Source organism: Callospermophilus lateralis, unplaced genomic scaffold (genome assembly GCF_048772815.1).
Source record: "Callospermophilus lateralis isolate mCalLat2 unplaced genomic scaffold, mCalLat2.hap1 Scaffold_2553, whole genome shotgun sequence".
Classification (NCBI taxonomy): Eukaryota; Metazoa; Chordata; class Mammalia; order Rodentia; family Sciuridae; genus Callospermophilus; species Callospermophilus lateralis.
In genome coordinates this window covers 65668-91579 of record NW_027513358.1, presented here as the reverse complement: position 1 = coordinate 91579, position 25912 = coordinate 65668, and the positions used below count along the sequence as shown (strand labels likewise).

The 25912-nt window shown below is 41.1% G+C and overlaps 1 long non-coding RNA gene across 1 annotated transcript; it reads right to left on the bottom strand.

Moving 5' to 3' along the window:
* Positions 1 to 2565: 2565 nt before the first annotated feature.
* On the bottom strand, positions 2566 to 25219 carry LOC143640433 (uncharacterized). Its single transcript, XR_013154926.1, has 3 exons — positions 25135 to 25219; positions 2970 to 3051; positions 2566 to 2828 (listed from the first exon to the last, which is right to left on the bottom strand). It is a non-coding gene; the product is annotated as an uncharacterized LOC143640433 (long non-coding RNA).
* Positions 25220 to 25912: the final 693 nt, after the last annotated feature.

Below are 25912 nucleotides of genomic sequence, written 5' to 3'. Positions count from 1 at the left end.
AGGATACTGACAACAAGCATTTCTGACTGATCCAAAGCAGAAATCAAGAACACAGAGTTTCCTTCATACTTCTCTTCCCTTTTTTATAGTGGGGGTTGGTGTGCTGCAGCAACCAACTGCAGGGTCTAGTTTGTGAAAAGAAAATAGAAAAAGCTTTGCCCTGTAGGCCCTGGTCGTGTTGGCTGTGGTTTTTAGTCTGCCAGTACTCTGTGCTGTGGTCCCTTTCTGTGGGCTTCACCAGAGGACTGGTTAGAACTGCACTCAGGTTCCACCTACTGATTCAGAATCTATTTTTAAAGTATGGGCTGGAGATTCCTTTTTGCATTATAGTTTGAGGAGCACTCTGAAAAAACGGGTCCTGGGAGTTCAGGAACTATTTTCCAAGGGTGCGAGGTGAGGGGAACCTGGCTCAGTACCTCCAAAGCAGAGGGCATCCTCACTGCTCCGCCCAGAAGGATTCTGTCAGCCAGAGTGCAGCCCCCTGCTCAATAGCTGCCCAACTGCCCTGAAGACTGGGGCCAACTGAAGCCAGTGTGGCCTCCTGGAGACACAGTAATCTCAGGAGACTGTGTGAAGTACAAAGAGGTGACCATGTTCGCAGTTCCTGAGGCTGCTGAAGTCCAGGACCGCATCTAAGATCTAGGAAAGCTGTGCTCCTCCTGCCACAGCCCAGTGGCAGTCGGGGAAATCTGTGGTCCCAGATCAACCACTACAACTATGTGGCTTGGGCAGAGCCCTAGGACCACCTCCTGCCACCCCACTGCCCAATGCCTGCCTGCGACCTGATGGCGGGCTTCCTCCAGCCACTAGGGCGCAGCCAACTGGAGGCACATAGATCCTTGTGTGAAAATTAAAAAAAAAATTAATATGAATGAATATCAGGTTGTTGTTTGCTTGTTTGTTTTTTGTGGTACTTGTCCTAATGGGGAATGTGGTTCTCTACCACAGAGCTACACATCTTGCCCCCTCTTCCTTTTAATATTGAGGCAAGGCCTATGTTTCCCAGGCTGACCTAGAACTGGCCATCCTCCTGCTTTACTCCTTCCAGCAGATGGGATTACAGGCCTCTGTGCCACTGTGTCCATCTATATGAATTTCTTTTACATAATTCACATCTGTTATCTTCACTTCAGACCAAGGAATTTCTCTAACTCACTTCTTTATTTATATCTGCAAGTTTATGGCACAAACAAACCAAAACCAAAGTGCTCAGCATGGATTGTCTACCATGTGCTTTTCAAATAGCTGAGGGGCAGAGATTAGACACTTAGCTCTCTTATCAGGATTGTCTGTATTCTGCCATTCATATACACTAACAAATCATTTAACAGCACTGTGATAATTACTAAGAAAAAATGGAACACTCCACACATAGAGTTCTGCCCTCAGGCAGTTTACTCTCTCACCTACCACCATCCCTTGAAATTTTTACTTCCTGTAAGGCATAAGGATCCCCTTTCCAAGTCCTTTTTTTTTCTGATGGCTGCATTGGCATCAGAGGATGATGTTATATCCACAGGCTCTTGTTCTATATTACCCTACCTGGCTCCCCATTTATTATCTCATTTCTAACATAAAAATCAAGGTGTGGGAGGAAGCTGGGAATGAGGTGAGGCACTGGAGTTAAATGAGGTCATTAGGGCTGTGGTCCTAGTGATGGAACTCAGATGCCGCAGCTTTTTTATCCTTTACCAAAGAGCAGGGGTAGGATTGAGCTGAGATGCAAGAGCAAGTTGGGAGCTGGGATCAGCACCATTCTCCCAGTCCTTGGCCATCCTAACAGTGTGTGTGTGTATTGGAGTTGGGAGAACTTAATTAAGCCTATTGAGGATGTGTGGGGCTGGGATGGGGGAGGCAGTCAGGGACTGCTGTTGTATTGGCTCCAGGCTTGTCTTCAATATAGATGGTTTGAGAACATAGGAAGAGAATCTAACCTTGTAGGAGAGTTGTAGGAGCTTCTAGGAAAAGGAACACAGAAAACAAAGGTAGAAAAATAGAAAGTTGGAAAACATGGGGGGAGTAAGGAGACTCAGAACTCACTACATTTTCCTGGAGCAGTATTTTCAGCCCTTCCTATCATCAGAATCATTTGGGGAGCTGAAGAAGAACAACAAACAACCCAAAACCCCAGAAAATTCAAAACTTAAGACATTGGTTGGGGTGAGAGTTGTAATATTTTGGGTAAATTTTAATGAACTCTTGTGAGCACATTTTCTCATTTGATACACTAGGATTACAGATTTCTTCCGAGTGAGGGTTAAATAACAGCATATGCAAGGAAGTTCTCACATTCAGTTATGATTCAGTGTAAAACTGAATGCTAGCACAGCAGCCTGAATCCAACACTTACTACAGGGTTGTGTTATTATATAGATTTACCACTGGCTCACATACCAGTGACTGGAGCTCTGCCATATGCCTGCATATGCTGGAGAGAAGCAGACCCTACACCCTGCATCTGCTTCTTGCCCCCAATGGTGATGATGCTGTCACCTTGTTTTTCAGGTGACACCTTCTCTCTGCTGGCTTCCAAAGGGTGAATCCAAAGGCTTCCACAGATTCCATGCATCCTAGGTGGGTTCAGCTGAGAGACTGCAATTGTTATCTGGGAACCCAGTGAAGTTCACTCCCTCTGGCCTGCTTACTGTGATCAGATGGGAGTGGCTCCTCCTGGATATGTGGCTGGCAGTACAGGTGTTGGGTAAGCAGGTGGGCAGCCTTAGTAAAGGAGCAGAAGGCCTTGGGTGAGTGGGGAGCCAGACCACATCCACAGGTGAACCATCCCAGAGAAGATGAAACCCGCCTTTCGCCTTTTGGATACAGTGGCCCTAGGGGAAGAAGAGACTGTGCTCAGGGTGGGTCTTCAGGTGTAAGCCTGGGCAACAGGGCAGGCTTTGCCCCTGCACCTGCCTCCTTCCTAAGAGCAGCTCTTTAAGCTGTGTTCTCCAGTTTCATTTGCCTCAGTTTACCTTTTGACCATTCTGATGCCTGATGCAACCGGTTTTTCTTTCCACAGGGGCCCACGGAGACTTCAGCAGCACCCTTCAGTAGCTAAAGGAAAAGAGAAAGGACTCTTTTAGGTGTCTTAGCGCTTTCCCCTCCCAAAGCAGTCCGGAGTATACGACCTTCTGATGCCGCCTAGTGGACAGCTAACGTCAAAGCACCGGGAGGCCAGAGGCTCTGTGGAGCAGGTGAAAAGCACACCAGGAATGTGGATTTTCTAAGCGGGGATATTGTCGCTCAGCCTGATGACAGTTTCCAACTGAAACAAAGTTCTGAGGGATCTTAAAATACTTGCCTTCTTCCTCTCCATCATTTCCTTTATCCTTCCAATGCAATTGTGTAGGGCTCTGACCATGGATGGGAAATGAACATTCAGGTAGTTCAACAGTTAGAGAATGCAGTAGGAGGAAAGTTCCCTATAAAACTAATCAGTCTAATAAAGTTAATGAACCCTCAGAGCTTCAGAGAAAGCCCATAGCCATGTGTTTTTGTAACTTACATACTTAATGTTTTTCAGTCTTCCTTAAATAGATTCCTCTAACCCTCTCCCAATTGCAGAGCTTCCTCCTCCACAAAATCTGGATACACCTCTAGCTGGATTGGTGAGTATCACAAGTGGATCTGGGAACTTTGAAGGATATGGCTGTCAAAAAGGTGCTAGGGAGAGGGGAAAGAGAAAGAAGGAACTATAAAGACCTGATGGGGAAGGAGGAGGACTGGGTTGGCTTTGGGCTAAAACTCAGAGCTTATTAAGACCTGAGAAATTGCCCCTGTGCCTCAGGCTCTCCTTTCTGTCTCTTCCTGCTTCTGGATTTGCCCACTTGATCTTCTTGTGCCTACCCAGGGCCACTACAATGGTGCCCTCATGGGTAATGTTGAGTTGCAAGAGATTTGGCTGGTGGCCCAGAGTAAGTAATCTGGGACTAGGTTATTGTTTTCATTTCTTCTTTAATTATTTTTGATGCTAGGGATTGAACTCAGGGGCACTCCACCATTGAGCCACATCCTTAGCCCTATTTTGCAATTTAATTAGAGAGAAGATCTCACTGAATTGCTTAGCACCTCACTTTTCTGAGGCTGGCTTTGAGCTCATGGCCTCCTGCCTCAGCCTCCTGAGCTACTGGGATTATAGGCATGTGCCACTGTGCCTGGCTCATTTCCTCTCTTTTGACTTAAATTGTTTGTTATAAACATTTACTGACACTTAATAAATTAAGCTCAACAAAGTCAATTTTTTTTCTTTAATCTGCAAACTTTAGAACTTTAAAAATATACATATGCTTTATTATGTATTCTGTATATTTGTCTTTTGCTACTATGTTTTCTCCAAAAGTAATGCCAGTTTTAACTTACCTCTTGTATTTGATCAACAGATGTAGACAGTTCAATAAGGTTAAATGCCTCATTTTTTCCAATGACATCTACTTTATAATATCTGATTTCCAAAATTTGTTGAAGAAATTTTGTCTGGCTGGGCATGTTGGTAGACACCTGTAATCCCAGCAGCTCAGGAGGCTGAGGCATGAGGATAGAGAGTTCAAAGGTAGGCTCAGCAATTTAGCAAGGCCCTAATAAACTTAGTGAGACCCTGTCTCTAAATGAAATACAAAAAATGGCTGGGGATGTAGCTCAGTGGTTGAGTGTCCCTGGATTCACTCTCCAGTATAAACAAAGAAAAAAAAATTCTATGTGATTGCAATGTCATAGATATTCTGTGTTTTCTTATAGTGAAATTTAAATTTTCATATTTAGGTCCTTATTTTTTTGCTTATATTACTTTTGGGTATGAGGTAGAGATGTTCACAATTTCATCTCTATATGAAAATTAAAAATCCCAATATTATTTCACTTATTGATATGAAATGTCTCCATTTTACACAAAATATTTATATTTGTGTCTGCTTAAGCCCATATAATATTTCTCCTAATTAATTGTCTTGCCAAAAAGAATAGAAACACTGATTAAAGGGGATGGATTCCATATTTGCTACTCACTCTCTTGGAGTGGGCACATCATAGGTCAGGTGTCATTTCTGATGTCATCATTTGTCTCCACACCTGTCTCACTGATCTGACTAAAGGGCAGTGATGTCCTTCACCTCCACATTGCCAGCATCTGGCAAAATGCCTGGAGCTTCACCATGTGCACAGTTTGTTGAAGAGCAGAGAAGTTGGCATGGTAATAATGGAGATGATTCCTCAGCTGATGTCTACTGATCCCAATGGAGCTAGACACTGACTACCACTGCGCTCTCCTCTACTGCCCCTCTACTTTGTGATTTTTTTTTAAAGAGAGAGAGAGACAGAGAGAGAGAGAATTTTTTTTAATATTTATTTTTTTAGTTTTCGGTGAACACAACATCTTTATTTTATTTGTATGTGGTGCTGAGGCTCGAATCCAGTGCCCCGTGTATCCAGGCAAGTGCATTACCGCTTGAGTCACATCCCCAGCCCATGTGATTTTTAAGTCTGAATTCTAAGACCTTCCTTGAATCATCTCCAAGTGTAGAACCAAACCCATCTTGGAAGCCCTGAGGTCTTGACTATAGCTTAAAGATCCTGGTTCATTTTTCAGCCCTTCTTTGATGAATTGGCTCAATACCATTTTCTCACTATCAGTGTCCTGTTTCTTGTAAACAAAATTGGATTTGGCCATTTGCTCTGCATTGACTGCTGTGAGGATTTGTGGGTAACTATAACTAATATCTTGAGCTAGGGAAACAAGCATATTGGAAGAGCACTTACATGGGTGAGTACCTGAGTTCAACCCCATCACTGCAAGAAAGAAAAAAAGAGAGTGCATTCTCTGATTGGTTTATGGAAGATTGAAAAATTCACTTTCATTCAGAAAAGTGAAATGGATTCTAGAAGCATGAAAGACTAGTCAAAGTGAAGCCAGAATTAGACAGGTAGTCAATATAGATAGGTAAATTGAGTTAGGTCACACCAAGGAGACTAATTTTGAGTGAGTCTGAGCAGTTGGACACTGCCTCCTGAGGGATTGAAATGTTAATTCCTTCAGAGCCCTTCCTCCACCCTTATCAAGAACCTACCCCTGCTCCATCCTGTTGCCAAGGTAACCTGTCCCAGTAATTGCTCCTCCCTACAGGGAACTATAAGGTTGTTAATGTGTCCTTGGCTACTCTATCCTGCACTTCCCCCTTCAGTCCACCTGTTTCCCATCTTTGGGCCATCCCATCAAACATTCCTAGACCTAGTCACAAAGGCAGGAAGGAGAAAAATAGGGGGCGGGGGCGCAAGCAGGGGAACAGGGCTGGGGTTGTGGCTAGCATGTTCAGGATTCTGGGTTTGATCCTCAGCACCACATAAAAATAAATAAATAAATAAAATAAAGGTATTGTGTCGAGCTATAACTCAAAGATAAATTTTTAAAAAAAGGCAGGAGAACAAAGGAAGCCTAGGACATACAAAAATGGCAGAACACCTCACTTCTTTGAATACCAGGATACCAGCTATGGCCCCCTTCTCTCTTGAAGGAGAAATCTGTGTTACACAGATTTTTAAATAAACCCTTCTTTATATCCTTGCCTTGATGTGAAAGGCGAGTGACTCACTGGAGACAGAGATTCAACCAAGAGATTTTATTGGGAGGCTGCCTGAAGAAAAGGAGAGGCAGAGAGCAGAGAGAGGAGAAGAGGAGGGCCAAGAGAAAGAGAGCAGAGAGCAGAGGATGAAAGCAGAGACTGCAGCAGAAGAAGATAGTGAGAAACTGATGTGACTCCATTTTTTAAAACAGCTTCTACCTCAAGGCCTGTCCAGAGGGAGGGGGCTTGACCCTTGTCTTTGGAAAAACCCACAGAGTGCTCCTAGGCACATACCCACCCTGCTGCATTGTTTGTCTGCAAATAACAGGAGAGATCTGTGGTGCCAGGTGTCCCTGACTCAGGCTAGGTGAGGACCCATAGCAACCCCCTAGCAACCACCAATCAGCATGAGACAGGGAAAATACTTGGGATGCAAGATGACTCCCCAGTCATCTCAGTGGTTGATAACATGTTAGGAAAACATCGTTTAGCATATATAACCCTCACAGATTAAACAAATCAGTTCAAATGAATCCCCCTCTTGTACTAACCAATACCCTTCCCCAACTTGTTCCTGCCAGTGAATGTGCTAATCAATGTTAAAAGTTGTTGTTTGACTTTCCCGTGGTGTGGAATGATTTGCTATGTGATGTTGTGACACATAGAGTATCCCCCCAAAACCTATAAAATCTCACTGAACAAAGGACAGGGCTCACTCCTCAGGATTGCTGCATTGGAGAAATGGTTCTAAGTCCAGGCTCGAGCTTGCAATAAAGACTCTTGTGTGATTGCATCAGATTCAGCTTCTGGAGGTCTGTCAGGGTCCCATGAATCTGGCATCACAAGGCAGAGAGAAAGAAAGTAGAAGATAGGAGAGAAAGAAGAGGAAGAGGGCAGAGAGGAAGAGGAAGAGGGCAGAGAGTGTGAGCTTGCAAGCTTTGGCTTAAGAAGGGTTACGTACGTGATGTGGTGGGTGCTGATTGGAAGGGTGACTCAGGAAAAGAGAGTGGACACTGTGTCCAGTGTGGATTGGTCAAGAAAAACCTTTGAATTTGGTGCTCTTCAGCTTGGCACCCTTCAGAGAGGAGGGGAAGGGTTAAGTGATTCTGTAATGTTCTCTGGAGACTTAACTTCAGCAGGGAGTCTCCTACACACCCAAAATGATGTGCTTCTCTAATGTTCAAACTTCAACATGTGAGGAAGCAGAACTTGTCACTAGTAACTTGCAATATCACAAGGACAGGCTACAACTGGTAAAGAATTTTTTTAAAATATATTTTTAGTTGTCAATAGGCATTTATTGATTTATATATGGTGCCAAGAATCGAACTAGTGCCTCACACATACTATGCAAGTGCTCTGCCACTGAGGCACAACCCCAGCTCTGGTAAAGAATTTTTAAGAAGCAGCAGCAATCATTGGTAATAGCCAAAGTAGGGAATATTTGGTCATTTTTTTGTGGTTAGGACAATACTCAGGATTTTGTCTGTGTTCACAAGTGATTATAGAGTTGTCTTGTATTCATGTTGACTCACTATTGGCACAAAGGGTCTTGTCTGATGTTGATGTTCTGTGAAATTTTTCAGTAGGAGAGCACCAAGGGCTAGCTCCTTGCCATACATTTGAGCATAGTTGAGTAGCACCCAGCTAATGGATCTCAGGACTGCTTTTTTCCTTTTAATGTGGTCTGCCATTATGTTTCTTAAGGTAAGCCTGAGTGTACACATTGGAGAATGAACTCATTTTGTGTCTGAAGTAGCAAAAATAACATGCTGTGGTCATAATGTGAGTTAAAAGTACAAAGCTTTAGAGACTTTAAAGAGTCTTAGAAACTTTATGCTTGTGACAGAGGTCACTTAGTTTACAGTCTACACAGGTCATAGATGCTGCCCTGTAATAGATGCTACTCCAGTCATAAGATTTATTCAGGTCATAGGGGATACTCAGCTCATAGAGTCTACAAAGTTTATGGAATATATGGCTATTTGGGCCATTGAGGCTACACAGTTAGTAGAGGCTACTCAGGACACAGAAGATATGCAAAATATTTGGGAGATTCAGTTTATAGAGGGTATGAAAGATATGAAAGTAGTATTCAGGCCACAGATATGGGTACATCCTAAAAGCTACACAAGTCATAGAGGCCATTCAGGAAATTGAGATTACTTGGTCCCTTGAGAGAGCAGATCACAGGTTTTACTCAGTTGTGTTAGACCACTCAAGAGATAAATGATATACAGTTATACAGGGTACTCAGGACACAGAAACTATGCAGATCATCCAAACTATGCAAAAAATAGAGGAAACACAGGTGATCAGGGTTACTAAGATTCTTTAGGCTGCACAGGTAAAAGAGTGTTTTCTTGGTCATAGAAGCTACACATGTCAAAGTGGCTATCAGTAGAGGCTAAAGGGGTCATTTAGGCCACTGAAGCCATAAAGGCAACATAGGTCATAGAATTACACAGAACACAGATGCTATCCAGGTCATACAAAATAAGCAGGTCATAGATATTACTTGGTCATAGAGCCTATACTGGCCATGGTGGCTATGGACATCTTAGAGGCTACACAGGTGATAGGAGCTTCACAATAGGAGCTATGCTTGTCATTGAAGATTCATGGGTCATAGAAGTTACTCAGATCATAAAGGCTACATAGGCCATGGAGGCATCGTAAATATAGAAGATACTGACATCAAAGAGCAAGCCATGTAGGCCATAAAGTCTATGAAGGTCACAGAATAAACACAGGAAAAATAATCTACATGATAAAGACTACACAAGCCTTAGATGTCTCAGCTCATAGATCCTACACAGGTCTATTCAGGTCTTTAAGGCCATACAGGCATAAAACTTACACAAGTCTTAGAGGTCCACAATGGCATAGAGGTTATGCTTATCATAGAGGCTATGCAGATGTTAGAGGCTTTTTAGATTACAGAGTTGATGAAGGACATGCAAGGTACAAAGATCATAGGGGCTATTAAGTGAATGAAGTCTAATAAGGCCATACAGGCCAGGAAGGTCAAGTGGGCTACACACATTACAAAAGACACACAGATATTAGAGGATATGTAGGTCTTAGTGGGTACAAAGATCATAATTGTTACTGAGGTTATGTAGTCTATTCAGGTCATTTAGGCAATTCAGGTCATAGATACTACAGAGGTCATAAAAGCTATACAGGATGTAGAAGCTACTCAGGCATAGAGATGAAATTGATTAAAGGGGTTTCTCAGGTCATAGGGATTATGTATGTCCTAAAAGTTAGGCTAGCAATAGAAGAATTTCAGTTCCATAGAGCTATATCCAGAGCTATATTCAGAGGCAATAGAGACTACTCCAGTCAAACTCAGGCCATAGAGGCTTTGTAGATCACAGAAACTAAGCAAGTCATAGAGGTGATGCAGATCATAGATACAACACAGGCTATAGAATCTACTCAAGATATTGAGGCTACTTGGATAATAACTAAACAGGTCAAAGACTCTCAGAACATTAAGACTACTCAGGCCATAAAGGCTATGCAGGTCACGAAGGATTAACAGTTCATAGAGGCTACTCAGTCATCGAGGCAATGCAAGTCATAGTGGCTGTTAAGTCATAGAGGCTACTATATTGTTTAGGATCTCCAAATCATGAAGGTGGTTCTTGGAAGCAGAACAGACAATAGAGGCTACTCAGGGTCTAGAGCCTACAAAAACTTTATAAACTATTAGGTCATTTAGACTACCCAAGCCATAGAAATGTTTCAGGTAATAGAAGCTATGAAAATAACAGATGATTTGCCTGTCATAGAGGCTACACAGATCATAGGGCTAAGCAGGGCAGAGTCTTCTCAGACCATAAAGCCTATGCAAGTCATAGAGGCTATTCAGGTCATCATGGCTGCTAGGTCATACAGTTTACTCAGAACATTTAATCTATGCAAGAATATTCAGAGGTTAGATGATTAGATTATTAGAGCTTTAACACAATTATGGATTAATCCACTAATATGAAATAATTGGGTGATAACTGTAGGAACATAGGACATGGCTAGAAAATGTGGGTCATTGGGAAGTGTGTCTTAGGGTTTACATTTTGTCTCCTGCACAGACCTCTCTCTGTTTTCTGGTGATTATGGCCTGAGAAGATTTCCTCTGACAAGGGATTCCACCATGATATTCTGCCTCTCCTGGAGCCCCAGAATTATTGAGTCAGCTGTCTATGGACTGAGACCACTGAAATAATGAACCCCCAAATAAACTTGTCCTCTACATTGTTCTTGTCAAATCTTTTGGTTACAGCATTGAAAACACTGACTAAAGTGGAAATTTTTACTGAGAAATAAGATTATGTCTGTGAAAAACCTGATCATGTGTTCAAAAGCCTTTAGAGATGGTTTGTGTTGGGAAGAATTTTGAAAACTTTAGAGATATACGAGCTGGAAAAGTTTCAGAATGTTGTAAGTAGATCTTAATGCGTGATTGTGGTGTGAGCTCCAAAACTGGAATGCCAATAGAATGCTGAACAATAAAGACTGAGCTCAATTATGGTATTATGTAAAAATGTGGATGTGTAACCGATGTGATTCTGAAATCTTTGTAATGTTTTAAATAACCAATAAAAAAAAAAAAAAGACTGAGCTCACAAGGTTTCAGGGGAAGAGGAGTCAATTGGAAATTGGACTAGGGGCCATTCATGTCATTTCTGGTTAAGAAGTTGGCTATATTTTGCTTCTTTGCTGAGTCTTTTTGCCAGGCTAAATTTAAAAGTGATATACTTATTAATCTCATGGAGGTAATTTCAAATCTGTACAGCATTTAGATGGTGGTATGGTTATTGCTGGACACTTTTAATCAAGTTTACTGTGTGTTAATCAGGAGCAGAAAGCAGAGCAGAAAGATTTGAAAAACTTGGAGTTTGGCCATGAAAGTTTGACTAAATTTGTGTTATTAAAGAAACACTTTAGTCTCTAAAGAAATATTAAGTATTTTACGCAGGAACAATGGAAGATGTGACTTGAGGGGTTCTCAGAAATTACTAAGACAATACCCATCTCAGGCTTAAGGTTGTAAAGGTAAACATTTCTTTAAGAATAGGTAATAGAGACCCTACTTGCATATGGAGGCAGGTTAAGAAGTTTTTTCACCATACTCTGTTGTCCAGGCACTCAGCAAGAGCTGCCACAGGGATCTCAGAAGGCTTGTCTATTGCTCAAAATGGTGGTAGAATTTGGTGTCAACCACAGAGTGATGGTTCTAAGGGAATGCATGGGGCTGTGGTTTGGGAGTCATAGAGGCAGGCAATGAAATTTCAAAAGAAGGCTTGGGAGGCGCCAAGCAAAATGAAAGAGAGTTCTGATTGGCTGCCCTGATATGGTGATGCCTGAAGATATGAAAAGGAAGATATACAAAGGAAGCCAAGATTCACTCAGAGAAACCTGAGATTAAAAGATGCCAGTAAAGAGGGACATCTGCCTAGGAAAGCTACTGTAATTGAGCAGAAACAAGACTAGACTGAGGTCATGTGGGTTGCTACCAGCAAGGCCATAGGAGTGGAGCTACACGAGCACTTTGAAGGAAACATCACAATGACATATGCCCCAGATGCTGGATATGGAGATACAAACTTGCTTGCCCAGCTGGGTTTTAGTGTTGTTCTGGTCCCATCCTTCTCTATAGAAAGAAGTCTCCTTTGTGACACTGAAATATTTATTCTGTGCCATTATATATTGGATATATGCAATTTGCCTTTTTTTAAGGAGCTGAGAGTTTGCCTTCTTTCAGTAGACTTTGGACTGTACATTTTGGTAATTCTTGAGATGGTAAGCTCATGGAGACTCTTGGAAATGAACTAAATATATTTTGCATTGTGAGATGGGGATGAGGTATTGGGGACCAAGGGCAGCATGTTATACTTTAGATGTTGGGTGTCCCCCTAAAGCTCCTGTGTGAGACAACCTGGGAATGGTCAAATGTAACTAAATGAGTACTTAAATACACTTATGTATCAACTGGGTATTAACTGTAAGAATATAGACTGGCTAGAAAAGGTATGTCACTGGGGGTATGACTGTGGGATTTATATTTTGTTTCTGATGAGAAAATCTCTTTTTCTTCTTCCTGGTGGACATGTCCTGAGCTGCTTTCCTCCACCATTAGATGCTACCATAATATTCTGCCTCACCTAGAGCCCAGAGCCTTGAAATCAACCATGACTAAGTCTGAATTCATTGGCTCCAAGTAAACTTTTTGTACTTTATGTTGTTCTTCTCAGGTCTTTTGATCACAGTGTTGAAAAAGATGAAAAAAAGGGTTTCTGACACTGGCACTTTTATTTTGTTAGCTTCCCCTATGATGGGTTAAAATTTTACTTTTGCTTACTCTGCCTACCCCAGAAATTCCCACAGACATAGTTTCATTAGGGCCCTACCAGCCAGCTCTGAACAATCCATCTATTCCTCAATCTGACCAGCCAAAAATAATCCTCATGACCCAATGTGGCGTCCAATGAACCCTAAGGAATGAAAAGGACAAAGACCATGGATGGGCATTGTGCAGGTATCCATGCATGTACTCTGGAAATCCTGAGAAATGACTATGGACAAGGCAAACTCACTGCCTGAGATATATAGTATTGGTTTTTCCACAAATTTCTCCCCTTTGTTCTTTTTGTTTCTTTCTTATTGTGATGCTTAGAATCAAACCCATAACCTCATGCATTCAGTCAAGCACTCTAACACTGATCTACATTCCCAGCCTTGTTCCCCCTTATCAGGAATGGTGTAAAGCTACCTATAATTGGAAAATTTACATTGTGATTGCCCTCTCCTTTATGGTTAAACTTTACCTCAGGCTTTTCTATGTCTTTCAACAGTTCCAGATGAGAATGTGAATTGTATATCCTAGCCCATCCTGGGGACAATTCTTGCCCCAAACCAGAAAGTATTTCCTTTTTACTGAAATGTCTTGCTCACTGTGATGCCAGGAAGACCCTTAGACTACATGGATTACACAAATTTTCATCCTGAGTGTCCTCTGCTTCATTGTAGAAATGTTTAATCTCGTTTCCCTTCAATTCTCCTTGCATCAAGACCAGGGCATGGCCTTTTGCATCCTCTCTGCCTCACTAACTGTGGTAAATCATTCTCATTACTCTAGCTAGAAGGAGATTCATAGAAGGCTTTTGTATAGCAACAAAGTGCCCAAGATATTTCTGACATTTTTCGAAATCTGGGGCAGGTATTCATGCATGCATAATTCTGCTATCAGACTCAACTCGGGTCCAGACATATTCATAACCTGAGAGAAAATTTTTTTCAGTAATACTATACTCCTTTTTTGTGTCACAAAGAGCCTCAGGTAGCATATACCAGGACCTTTGCCTCTGTATTTCCTACTGATGGGATAAACCATGAAGTATGGATTACCACTCTGCTTATAGCATTAGCCACATGGCAAGGAACTTGCCTCAGCATTCAGCTTCCATGATTTGCACATATGATCTCCTCCTAATTATTACAAGGGAGGTTAATTACAAGGGAGGTTAATTCCAGCCATCCAGAATTGTCCAAGAAGTAGTATTGTGTACATTTTGGACATTAAACATAGTATAGAGATTTGCAAATTTATACTACATATCATACCACAAACCTGGGATCAGGAAAGAGGATTTCCATTGTCTCATCATTGAGGCAGATGAACCCTAAGCATTGTAGAAGTCTAGGACTCTATCTACACATATTAACCCAAAATCCTGAAAATTTCCCATGACCAAGGAAACCAACTCCCTGGAATATAGTTATGTCCAGGAATTTATTTCTCCCTACTTCTGTTATGAATGGCCTCAGACTGCCTACAGATGACAAATTTTTATTTGGATTGTCCCCTGCTCCTTGGGTAAAACTTACTTGAGCTTTCCTTATTTATTCAGCATTTGAAGAAGAGACATTCTCTTATTGGGGACATTCATCCACAGTTTGACCAATTTATTTAGTCCCTCTTTAAGCTTAACTTGGGTGTCTTCAATACCCAAATAGTGGGCCAGAAAAGCCCTCAGAAATGTTGGATTCTGGATGGAAAGCCTGAAAGGGGAAAAGCTCCGAGCCTGTGCACTTTGAATCATATTTACCTGAGGGTCAGATCATCCATCCACTGAGAAAAGCAGCTCTCCCCCTGGAAAATTCTCCTCCCTGTTTCTGTCTGGAGTTTTTTCAGGCACTGTACAACTGATCATTTTGATACTGGTGTCTTTTTACTTCTTTGTGATACATTTATGTCAGATTTATCAATTATACTCTGTTGTTGCTACAGGTGAAGGCTGTCATGTGGCTCTGGGTTCCCCAGAGAGATCATTAAATCTGAGTCTGTCCAAGAAAGGGTATTTTCAATGCAATTATGTTGAAGTAGGGGGAGCCAGAGCATGTGGTGACATGGGACCCTGTTACCAACATCTCAGTCTTTGTCCCTAATGCCAATCCAATAATGAGAACACAACTTGAGAAAAGGAAAAAGAACTATGATTGCTTTCCTTGAAAAGAAGAAAGGGGACTCATGTCTCAGAGGCTGGGATTCTGACTGACAAGGAGATCAGAGAAGTTTTCAAAAGATTATTGAAGTCTAAATTCCAAGTGTGCCTAGTCAGGGGTCATGATTTACTTGTAGTATTGAGAGAGCTGTTTCTTAGGGTTTCTGGTGCCATCCCTGACATCTTAATAACTTCATTCCTGTTCCATGTGTGCTTAACTCAGCCTATGATGGGAAAAAGAATAATCTTGCTTCACCCAAGATTAGAGATAGGGGAGGAAGAAGAGAAAGGGAAATAAACTATGTTAGTTTGAATATAAACTGCAGCCGAAGAGCACAGTGATTATCTTCAAAGTCTAAAATGGACACCTTCTACTTTCCCCACTGTCAACTTCTGCCTCCCATTTCTATGAAAATATAGGGGACTGCATCTCCAAATTTCTTCCTGCTAAATCTTAGTGAACTATATGTTCTTAAAATGAAAATTTTCAGGCTTCCAGGCTACTCTGCAACAGAATTTAAACTGGTGATTTTGTATGATTTGGGAAACTCACAGAAATCTGGGTAAGAAATGTTTAAATTGCCAAGACACTTATTAATTATCAAAATAGAAACTCCAGCTGGGTGTGTTCTTACATGCCTGTAATCCTATCAGCGTAAGAGGCTAAGGCAGGAGGATCAAATTCAAAGCCAGCTCAGCAACTTAGCAAGGCTCTTAGTAACTCAGTGAGACCCTGTCACTAAATCAAATATTAAAAAAATGGCGGGGGGAGGGGGTCTGGGGATGTGGCTCAAAGTGGTAGCGCGTTCGCCTGGCAAGCGTGCGCCCCGGGTTCGATCCTCAGCACCACATACAAACATCTTGTGTCCGCCAATAAGTAAATATTAAAATTTAAAAAAAAAAAATGGTTGGGAATGTGGCTTAGTTAAGTGCCTCTGGGTTCAACCCCTAAAATGAAAAAAAAAAATAGAAATTTTATTGTGGAGGGTCTGGGGCTATAGCTCAGTGACAGAGTGCTTGCCTGGCATATGTTAGGGACTGGATTCGATCTTCAGCACCACATAAAAATAAACAAATAAAATAAAAGCTGTCCGTATACCACTACAAATATATATGTGTGTGTGTGTGTGTGTATACACACACACAAACACACATATATTTTAAGAAAAAGAAATTTTATTGTGGAAAGAAAAAGAGACAGTGTAGCTGAATGCAATGAACATATCTTTTGAATGTTGTATGCTGTGAAACACACAAGCCATCCACTGTCCTGGTGCAGAATGAGGACTTTAAGAAATACTACCATAAGTGGTTCTCTTTAAGAAAAGTTTATTATTTGTCACACCAGTTTCTTGAAGGAGCCTATGGTGAGGGAATAAATACTGGCAGTTCCAATTTACCTGAAAATATCTGTGAACTTAATACCATATATTATTCAGAATTTGCAATACAAGTTTGTCTAGTATGTCATAGAAAAAATTGAGATGTTATAGTGCATTTGTTATTTGTGGGAGCCCAGATCAGTGTGGAAGACAGACCAGCTCAGGGGATGAGATTTATGTTGCTGGGTGCTTATAGATCTTCAAGTGATCTCTGTTAATATTTTGGAGTGAAGCTGGGACCAGGCCAGAAAGAAAATAAATTTGAAAATGTAAAATTCACTTGAATTTCAGGCAGAGTGGCCCAAAACTATAAGTTTAAACTCTTTTGTCTGCTTCTGGCTAACTCTATGTAACTTGGAATCAGCCTCGCCTTGCAAGAATAAGAGGTTGATGGGAAACTTCTGGAAGGCAGGGGTCACCAGAAGTGCTTTGTCTGATTGGAAGAACAATGGAAAAGGGAGAAATCCTGAGGAAAAACATTCAATTCATTTGTTTATATAGTTTTTGTATGATTTTGTTGCATTGATTTCTAATTTCATTCCCTTGTAATCTAATAAATGCAAGGAATTATTCAGTTTTTGTATTTCCTAAGGGTTAGTTTGTGGTCTAAAATATGTTCTATTTTTTGGAGAAGGTTCCAGGAGCCACTGAAAAGAAAGTACATTCAGGTCTTTTTGGAGGAAATATTCTATAGATGTCTGTTAAGACCATTTCATTTATAGTATTTTTCAGACCCAAAGAGTCTTTTCATAGTTTATGTCAAGATGACTTATCTAATGGTGAGAGAGGTGTGTTGAAATCTCAAATTTACTGTACTGGCATCTATCTGAGACTTCTATGTAGTTTCTCTTTTATGTAATTAGTTGAACCCACATTTGAAGTATAAACATTTCTAATTTTTAAATCTGCTTGTTGTATTGTTCCCTTTACCAATGTGAATTAACCTTTGTCTCTTATTATTTGGGGGTTGAAGTCTGCTTTGTCAGATATTAGAGTGGCTACTTCTATCTCTTTTGGGCCTCCATTCCAACAGTACATCAATTTCTATTATTTAATTTCAGCCTGTGACTGTCTGCCTATAGTGTGAATTTTTTGCAAACAACATATTGTTGGTTCATTTTAAATCCATTCTGCCATCCTTTCTCTTTTAATGGGAGAGGTTTATTATGTATTACATTCGAATATTTTTATTTATTTCTAATGTTTAACTTGGTTTTGCTTGTCATTTGCTTAACTAACCTTAAAATGGGATTTGTTTATTTGTAATCTCTGTTTTTTTTTTCTGTGCTGTATGAAGTTTCTCTTTAACTGTCTTCTGTATTGCCACTTTAGTAGTCATATATTCTTTTAGTTTCTGCTCATCTTGGAAGGATTTTATTTCTGCATTGATATCAAAGTATATCTTTGCTGGATACCTCAAATTTTGTAGACAGTTATTTTCTTTCAGTTCTTAGAATACATCATTCCAAGTATCCTGCTTTCTAGAGTTTTGTTGAGAAATTAAAAGTGATTGGCTTGGTGAAGTTAATTTTTTTCAAATTTATTTAATCCTTTAAGGCTTGCTTTTAAGCACTGTTGTGTGGGATCAGATGGATTTCAGACGAACAATATTTTATCTCCAAACCAAGGTGCTCCTTTCCTAAGAAATTTGTGGTATGTATCAATGGAACTCATGGTAGCATCCCTTTTGTGGCCTGGAAAGTATTTTTATATATTGAAAAAAATGCATGAAGAAGATGATAGGAGCAGGGGAACGCTTTGCAGTGTGTTAGTGCTAGACACACAGCACTATCTTGTCCTATCAAACCCTGGTAAGTGTTTCAGCACATTATGTACTGAAAACATGAAGATAAGCTTTACACATAGGGTGACTGCATCTGGGAGTAGAAACTCCAATTATGAAGAAGGGCAATGGCATGGGAGGCCAAGCCTAGGCCTTGATTTGTTTTTCATTTTTATTCTTCTATTCTGTTTCACTGGTCTCCATGTCTATTGTGGTACCAATACCATGCCATTTTTGTTACTATAGCTTTATAGTATAATTTAAGAAGAATGCCTCCTTCTTGACTTTTGTCACTTGCTTTGGCTCTTCAGAGCCTCTAATTTTTCCAAATAAGTTTCATGACTGATTTTTTATTTCTATAAAGAACATGATTGAAACTTTAATAGGAATTGCATTAAATCACTATAGTGCTTTTAGTTATATGGCCACTTTGAAAATACAAATCCCAAGGGGCTGAAAGGCACTTTGGCATGGTCTTACTTCAGAAGAGGTTCAAGTAATTGAAGAGGTGACCTCAATTTCTTGGCATTAGAACCTGACAGAACTAGAACTCTGGTAACCATTGTATACATTCTAGAGGTAGTACCTTCTTCTAGTTCATGTGAAGGGAGATACTTTAAAGAGCAAAATGTTTTCTTGATGATTCCAAATTTTCCAAGCTTGTAGCACAAAAATTTCCAGAGAATTTCCAAGAATGACTGGAACAGGTTATCCATGTTGAAATTTTGACCCAGCTGTTACATTTGTACCACTGGACATGGCTGTCAGGGTGGACATGTAAATATTGGATAATACTTTTTCTACTCAGATATTTATTCAAAGACCTCATTCTATAATCTGGTGTCATCACTGGATGGAGGTCTATGAACACATTTATGTATATTTGATCTGGGACTAAAAGTTTTCAATGGGAGTCAGCTGGAATAGACAGCATTAAAGATTGTCCCCACATGTCAGACAATCTCTCTGAAGAGTTCCAAGTAGATCATCAGGGATTATTTATTAAATCTGCCTCAATGGGGAAAGATCAAGTACACAACACAACCAATAATGATATCTCTGTTTTTAAGTAAGAAGAGTCTCCAGAAGGAACTCTATAAGTAGAAAGTTGAGATATAATACAGAATGGGGCCAGGACAGATACCAAGTTTGGGAACTTCTCTAAACTCTGTCCTAACTCTTTACCTCTGAAGGACCTATATTCCTATTCCCAAAGGATTCTAGACTCTATTACTCCTCTGGAAATCTAACAGGTGAAAATCTCCAGTTCACATACTTGTAGAAAGATTAGAAAATATATTCTTGCATGGTTTTCAATTTAAATGGGTAAGGCATATTTCTTCACTGTTGCTATTATTTTTGTTTTGGATAACTGTCCCAGGTAGCCCATGTAGCAGTCAACTCCACTGTACTTTTAGTCCTTTTATAAGACTTCAATACCAGAAAAGTATTTACCAAAAAAAAAAAAAAAAAAAAAAAAAAAAAAAAAGAATGATGGTTTCACAAACTCTTGTACATATTGTTGAAAATGTACCATATCATAAAACAAATCACTATGGGCCCACCATGTAACATGCTGTGTTCTCACATGTTTTTATGCTATTCCAGTAACAAATGCCATTTCTTGCAGCAGTTGGGCATTATGCTGGTAGAATCATGTGATTCAATTGCACTTTCATTTAGCCATTCTTCAGAGATAGAAAATGTATGTCCTAGTAAGCTGCATCACTGTAATGGCCTGTCATAAGTCAAAGCCACAAAGGGGGTTAAAGGAGAAAAATTTGTTGGTCCTAATTCTAGAGGCTATATATCAAAGTGCTTGCTGGGATGATTTCCTTTGTGGCCCACTCTTTGTCATGTAGATCGCTTTCTTCTTTCTCTATGTTTGAGTGTCATTTTTCTGTGCTTCTCTTATCTTTATTGCAACTCTTATAAGAAGAAAAACTTAACTAGATTGAATCTCACATAAATTAATTAGGTTAACATTAATCCTGTTTTTAAGAAACCTATATTCAAATGGAGTCACAGTCTGAGGTACTGAGTATCTAGAACAACAACATATGAGATTAGGGAGAGGACACAAGTCAGCCCATACCATAAAATAGTCTTCTTCTTCCAAAGACAGGCTCCTGGGAAAAAGAATACTGAGCAAAGGGATATGCACATGTAATATTATAATATAGTCAGATTATATCACATAGTGCTGTTAAAGTTGCATTGCCACCAGAAATCTCTGATGGTAGCTGTTTCTCTGCAGCCACAATCCCCTGGGTGTTGGCATTAAAAACATAATTTTGTTTGGATTAATCTCTTGTCCATGTGGCAAATACAATCACCTTGTGCCATTTTTTTTTCAATTTCCCAACTGACAAGCTTGAGTTACCTTTCAGTTGATTATGAGCCATTTAGACTTCTTTCTTTCCTGAATTATACTCAGATTCTGGGTCCTGTGATACGCTCTCTTGCACCTTGTATTCTCCAAGCATTTGTTCCTATGAGGAACCTGGGTTGACACTGCTTAGGTTCTGAAGACTTTCTATAACATCAAAGGACAAACAATTTTGTCTCAATACAAAGGGACCTACTGGGGTATCTTATTTAGGCTCTTTCTTTAAAGTGGGGAATGAATAATATTTCTCCACACTGATAGTTCCTAGCAGGAGCAAACCAGACTTCTAGGAGCTTCTAGGAGGAATTTCATACAGTTATGTCTGTGGGCAATTCTCAGTTCTGACACATGCTGCTGAGAAGCCATTGATATCTAGAAGTCTCTCTTTTCTCATGTCTAAAATGTGGTGTTTTTTAGAGGATATAGGTGGGTAATGGCTTAATGGATGGTATTGATATAAGTAGATGCTTTGGCTTCACAGCTGAAATCTACACAGTAACTTCCACATCTTGGAAGTTACTGTGTAGATTCTGCTTAAACATTGTCTGACACCTATACCAATTTTCTTTCAGAAGCTTACAACTTTGTCATCATGGGCATTCCTGTCATTCACCTGCCCAAGTACATCACCTCTTCCTTGCCTAAACTCGTGATTCCAATTCTCCAATGATTCATGGTACCGCCAATATGTCCCTTTTTTACCTTCTTTTACTCCATGCCTCAAATAAAAAAGTTTTCTGCTACATGCCTCTATAGCCTGTGTTCATTTGTGTTTAAAAACATGGAACTTGGTGGTCCATTACATACCTCAAGAGAAGCTTGTTCTATAATTGATAAACTCTTTTGAAACTAAAGTATACCAGGATCAATCTATATTTTTTATGTTTAAAGGGGAGTTGAGATGAATTCTAGCTGGTGTTTGCCAATGATGTTAACTGAACTCTGATTCTCTGGATCTTGGAATGGGAGCCCTAAGATGACTCAGATGTATGAAAAGGTTATGTCTGTGTTTTAATATGTAATACATGGTTCTGAATTTTATGTACATGCATCATAAATCCTGATATTTAAAAATAATCATTATTTTTCAAGTATGAAGAGAATATAAGGAATGTTGCAAGAGTCTTATGGTCTGTTGGAGGTATTTTGGCTTTGAATTGAGACTGAGTTCATACTTCAGGATACCCAGCTGCTTGTTAGTTGTGGGGCTTTGATCACAGGAGGAAGCAGATATCATACCCTGGCCTAAGGTCTAAGGCCAAACTGCCAATGCAAAGTTCACTTTAAATGCAGTAGAGTTAAGGATGTGGAAATATTGAAGGATATGTGTCCCCCACATTTGGGACCCCATCTGCCTTTGTTTGTTCTCTGATATCTGCATGGAAAAGAACCATGACCAACATCTAGTGGGCTTATGCCTTCTATGGATTCTGCCCCTGTGTAGTCCTGGATGGGTGCCCAAGGAGCCTCCAATGCTTACCCAGAAGGATGTTGACCCCCTGAGCATAACCATCTTCTGGACTTGGTGATACTAGAGACTGGGGGATGCCCTACCTCTATCCTCACCTTCTACATCTCACCATGGGTGGCTCCTTATCCATTCCTTCTCATCCTCTAGGCTTCCTCCTGGCTTACTAGGTCTCTTTTCCTGGACCCAACCAACAAAAAACATATCCATTTGTGCAATAAGACCTGGTCTCAATATCCTTTGGATAACAACTATGAATGGCCATTTATTGGCACTCTAGATCCCACTATTATCAGGGATCTTTTCAACTATTGTGAGCATTAGGAAAATGGAAGAAGATATCATATGTTCAGATCTTCTCCTGTCTTCTAAGTCCTCTCTGCAACTCTTGCTCTCCCACAAAATTCCTCTTAGCTCTCACATCCCCTTTCTTCCTAATGAAGTTGCCACATCAACTGTCCCCTTGGCCCCTCTGCCCTTCTTTTCTCCTGCCCCATGTTCACAGGCTGCTTCTGCCCACCCGTATCTCTGTGTCCCTCTCAAGGTGCCTGGGATCAATGGTTTAATCTGGGTTTACGTACCTTTCTCTTCGTCAGATCTTCCACAGATAGAAAAGTGGCTTAGGTCCTATACTTCAAGTCCTACCACATTATATGCCCTTATGACCTTGTCTAACACCCTCCTGTCAGAGGAGTACAGGAAAGTTTTGGAGCAAGCTAGAAATTATGCTGATGAGGTACAAGAGATCTCTCTGAAGCCAAACCTGATTGAAACCCTAACTGGAATTATAATTTGGAATAGTAACTAGTAAAAATCCAATGCATTGGGGCTGAGGATGTGGCTCAAGCGGTAGCGCGCTCGCCTGGCATGCATGCGGCCCGGGTTCGATCCTCAGCACCACATACAAAACAAAGATGTTGTATCTGCCGATAACTAAAAAATAAATATTAAAATTCTCTCTCTCTCTCTCTCTCTCTCTCTCTCTCTCTCTCTCTCTCTCTCTCTCCCCTCTCTCACTCTCTCTTAAAAAAAAATGCATTACTTGCTTCAAGGCATGACTTAGAAAGACAGCCCATAAGGCTATCAATTATGAAAAGCTCCAGGAAGTCATCCAAGATAAAAATGAAAACATTCCAGCATTTTTAGGTCACCTGATGAAGACTTTATTTCAATATATTAATCAGGCCCCTGAGACTCCAGATGGAAGACAACTACTAATGACTTACTTTTTCTCCCAGAGTGTCCCCAATATTAAGGCCAAACTAAGGTGCCTCAAGAAGGGGTCTATAACTCCCAAAGCTGATGTTCTCAGAGTGGACTTTAATGTTTATAACAGGAGAGATGAGAAGGCCCAGAAGCAAAAATATCAGATGCTCGCTCAAGCCATCCAGCCAGCCTCAGCATCTGTCTCTGTATCCACTGGCCCATGGAAGAATCCCATGGGACTGCCTGGACCCTGTTCTAAATGTGGTCAGATGGGTCATTGGGCTCGTAAATGTCCTAAGCCTTGCAAGCCTCCAGGCCCTTGTCCTAAATGCCATCAAGAAGGGACACTGGGCCATTGACTGTCCCTAAGCCCATAGAGGCCCCCAGCCATCCAGCCCAAAGACAGCTTTGTTTGTGCCTTAGGCTCTCTAGTTTTCACCCATGCCTTTTGGTCATTCCACAGTGCCCTGTTCCCCTTGTGGGTAGGGACATCCTCACAAAGTTGAAAGATATGCTTTCCTTCTCTCCTCATATATACTTCCACCCAGACTTGCCTGCTGCTCCCCTGATCCTCACCCTTACCTTAGGACCATCCCCTATTCTGTCTGCCAGTGACTTCCCATTACCTTCTTCTAAGGTGGTCCCTACTTGTCTGGGATGTTTCAAGTTTTGTATTGTCTCACACCACAAGACCATTCACCTTCATCTCAAAACATTTTGCAGAGCAGCTTTTATCACATTCTCCCATCAGTCTTGCTCTCCCCTCTAGGAATATGAGCTGATTTGGGATCCTGACCTGAGGGCCCAGGACAATTACCTATCTTCCATTCACCTAGCACTGTTTTTCTTCACCCACACTCAGCCTCATTTGGGTACAAGACTTCTCTCTAGAACTTAGATCTTGGCCCAGCACCAAGGTTCTCGCCCATCTTTTCTGTTGGGTATGTGGGAGACTTCCCAGTGAAGTTAGTTTTCCATCTTGCGAGAACATCACAGAATCCCTTACTCCTCCCTCTCCTCTCCGAAGCACACACCAAGCTGAAGAGTGCCAAATTCAAAAGTTTTCTTGACCAATCTCCACAGAACACAGTGTCCACTTGCTGTTCCTGAGTCATGCTGCCAATTGGCACCTACCATGCCACCTACGCAATCCTTCTTAAGCTGAAGATTGCAAGCTCACACTCTGCCCTCACACTCTGCTCTCTTCCTCTTCTTTCTCTTCTCTCTCTACTCTATTTCTCTTTCTCTTCACTCTCTTCCTCTGCTCTCTTTCTATCTGCCATTGAAAGGAAAGTCACCACAACACTCGGATCAACCAAAAGATCTTTATTACAGCAGTGCAACAAAGAGAAAAGAAAGAAGGAAAGAGAGAGAGAGAAAGAAGAGAAGAGATGAGCAGAGAGAGAGCAAGAGCAAGAGAGAGAGACAGAGAGCACATGCAAGAAAGACAGAGAGCAAGAGATAGAGCGAGAGAGACAGAGAGAGAGCAAGAGAGAGAGAGCAAGAGAGAGGGGGGCCTGGCAGGAGGGAGTTTTTATAGCCCAAATCTAATGGGACCTCTGGGTCTGCAAGCTGCCTTGTTGGCCCAAGGGGGGTTGAGTGCTCAGCCTTGAGCGGGACTTGACACAAACAGGTGATAAAGGACCAGATAGAGGGGGGTTTGAGTGTGTGGGCTATCTTGCAGCCAAAATCTGTTCAGCCTGCCATGCAGACAACACAGTTCAGCCTGCTCTGCACACAACAGCCATCCTTCTCTCCCCTCTCTGCTCTCTACCTCTCCTTTTCTTCCCCTTCAGGCAGCCCCCCAATAAAATCTCTTGGTTGAATCTCGGGTGAGTCACTCACCTTTCACCTTCTCCTTGGCTAGTTCACTCTTTGGTCTTGGTTCTCAACTGCTCACCAGAGCTCATGAAAGCCCTGGCCAGGCAACCAAGACTCTCTACAGGCAAAGCCCAGGACTAGGGAAGTAGCAAGGTGACTCCCTCTCTCAGTCCCAGACACTGGGTCTTGAGGGGATTGGTTGAAAAAACCATTGAATTTGGCACACTCTTTGGCTTGAAGTCCTTCAGAGAGGAGGGTGAGGGGTAAGGGATTCTGTGATATTTTCAATAGAAGGAACATTAACTTCAGTGAAGAGCCTCCCACACACACCCAACAATGGAGAACTCTCAAATCCTATCTGATTCATGGCTACTTTCTTGCCCACCTAGTCCCACTCCATTTGGCTCCTGATCTAAAGGTCCATTGACCAATTCAACCTTCCAATCTTCATAACTTTTGCTAGCTCTCAGAAAAATGAAAGAAAATCCCTTATGTGCAGGCTTTCTCCTTCCTCCATTCAAAGCCTTCCTTTGCTCCCCTTGCTTCCCTCCTCAACTTCTACCTGCCACTAAAACTCTGGATTCCTCCAGAGACCCTATTTCTAGACAAACAAAGGACCTAGAATTCACCTACATTGTAAAACCCTAGGCACAATATTCCTGGCCAAGGCCACACTGAAGCTAACATTGAAATACAAAGGACAGACTCAGTAGGCTCAATAGGAGGCATAGGGGGAAAAAGCATTTAACTTTACCCTTGCCTAGCAAGGTAGACTACAGCCTCTTATTAACAAGTCAAAGAA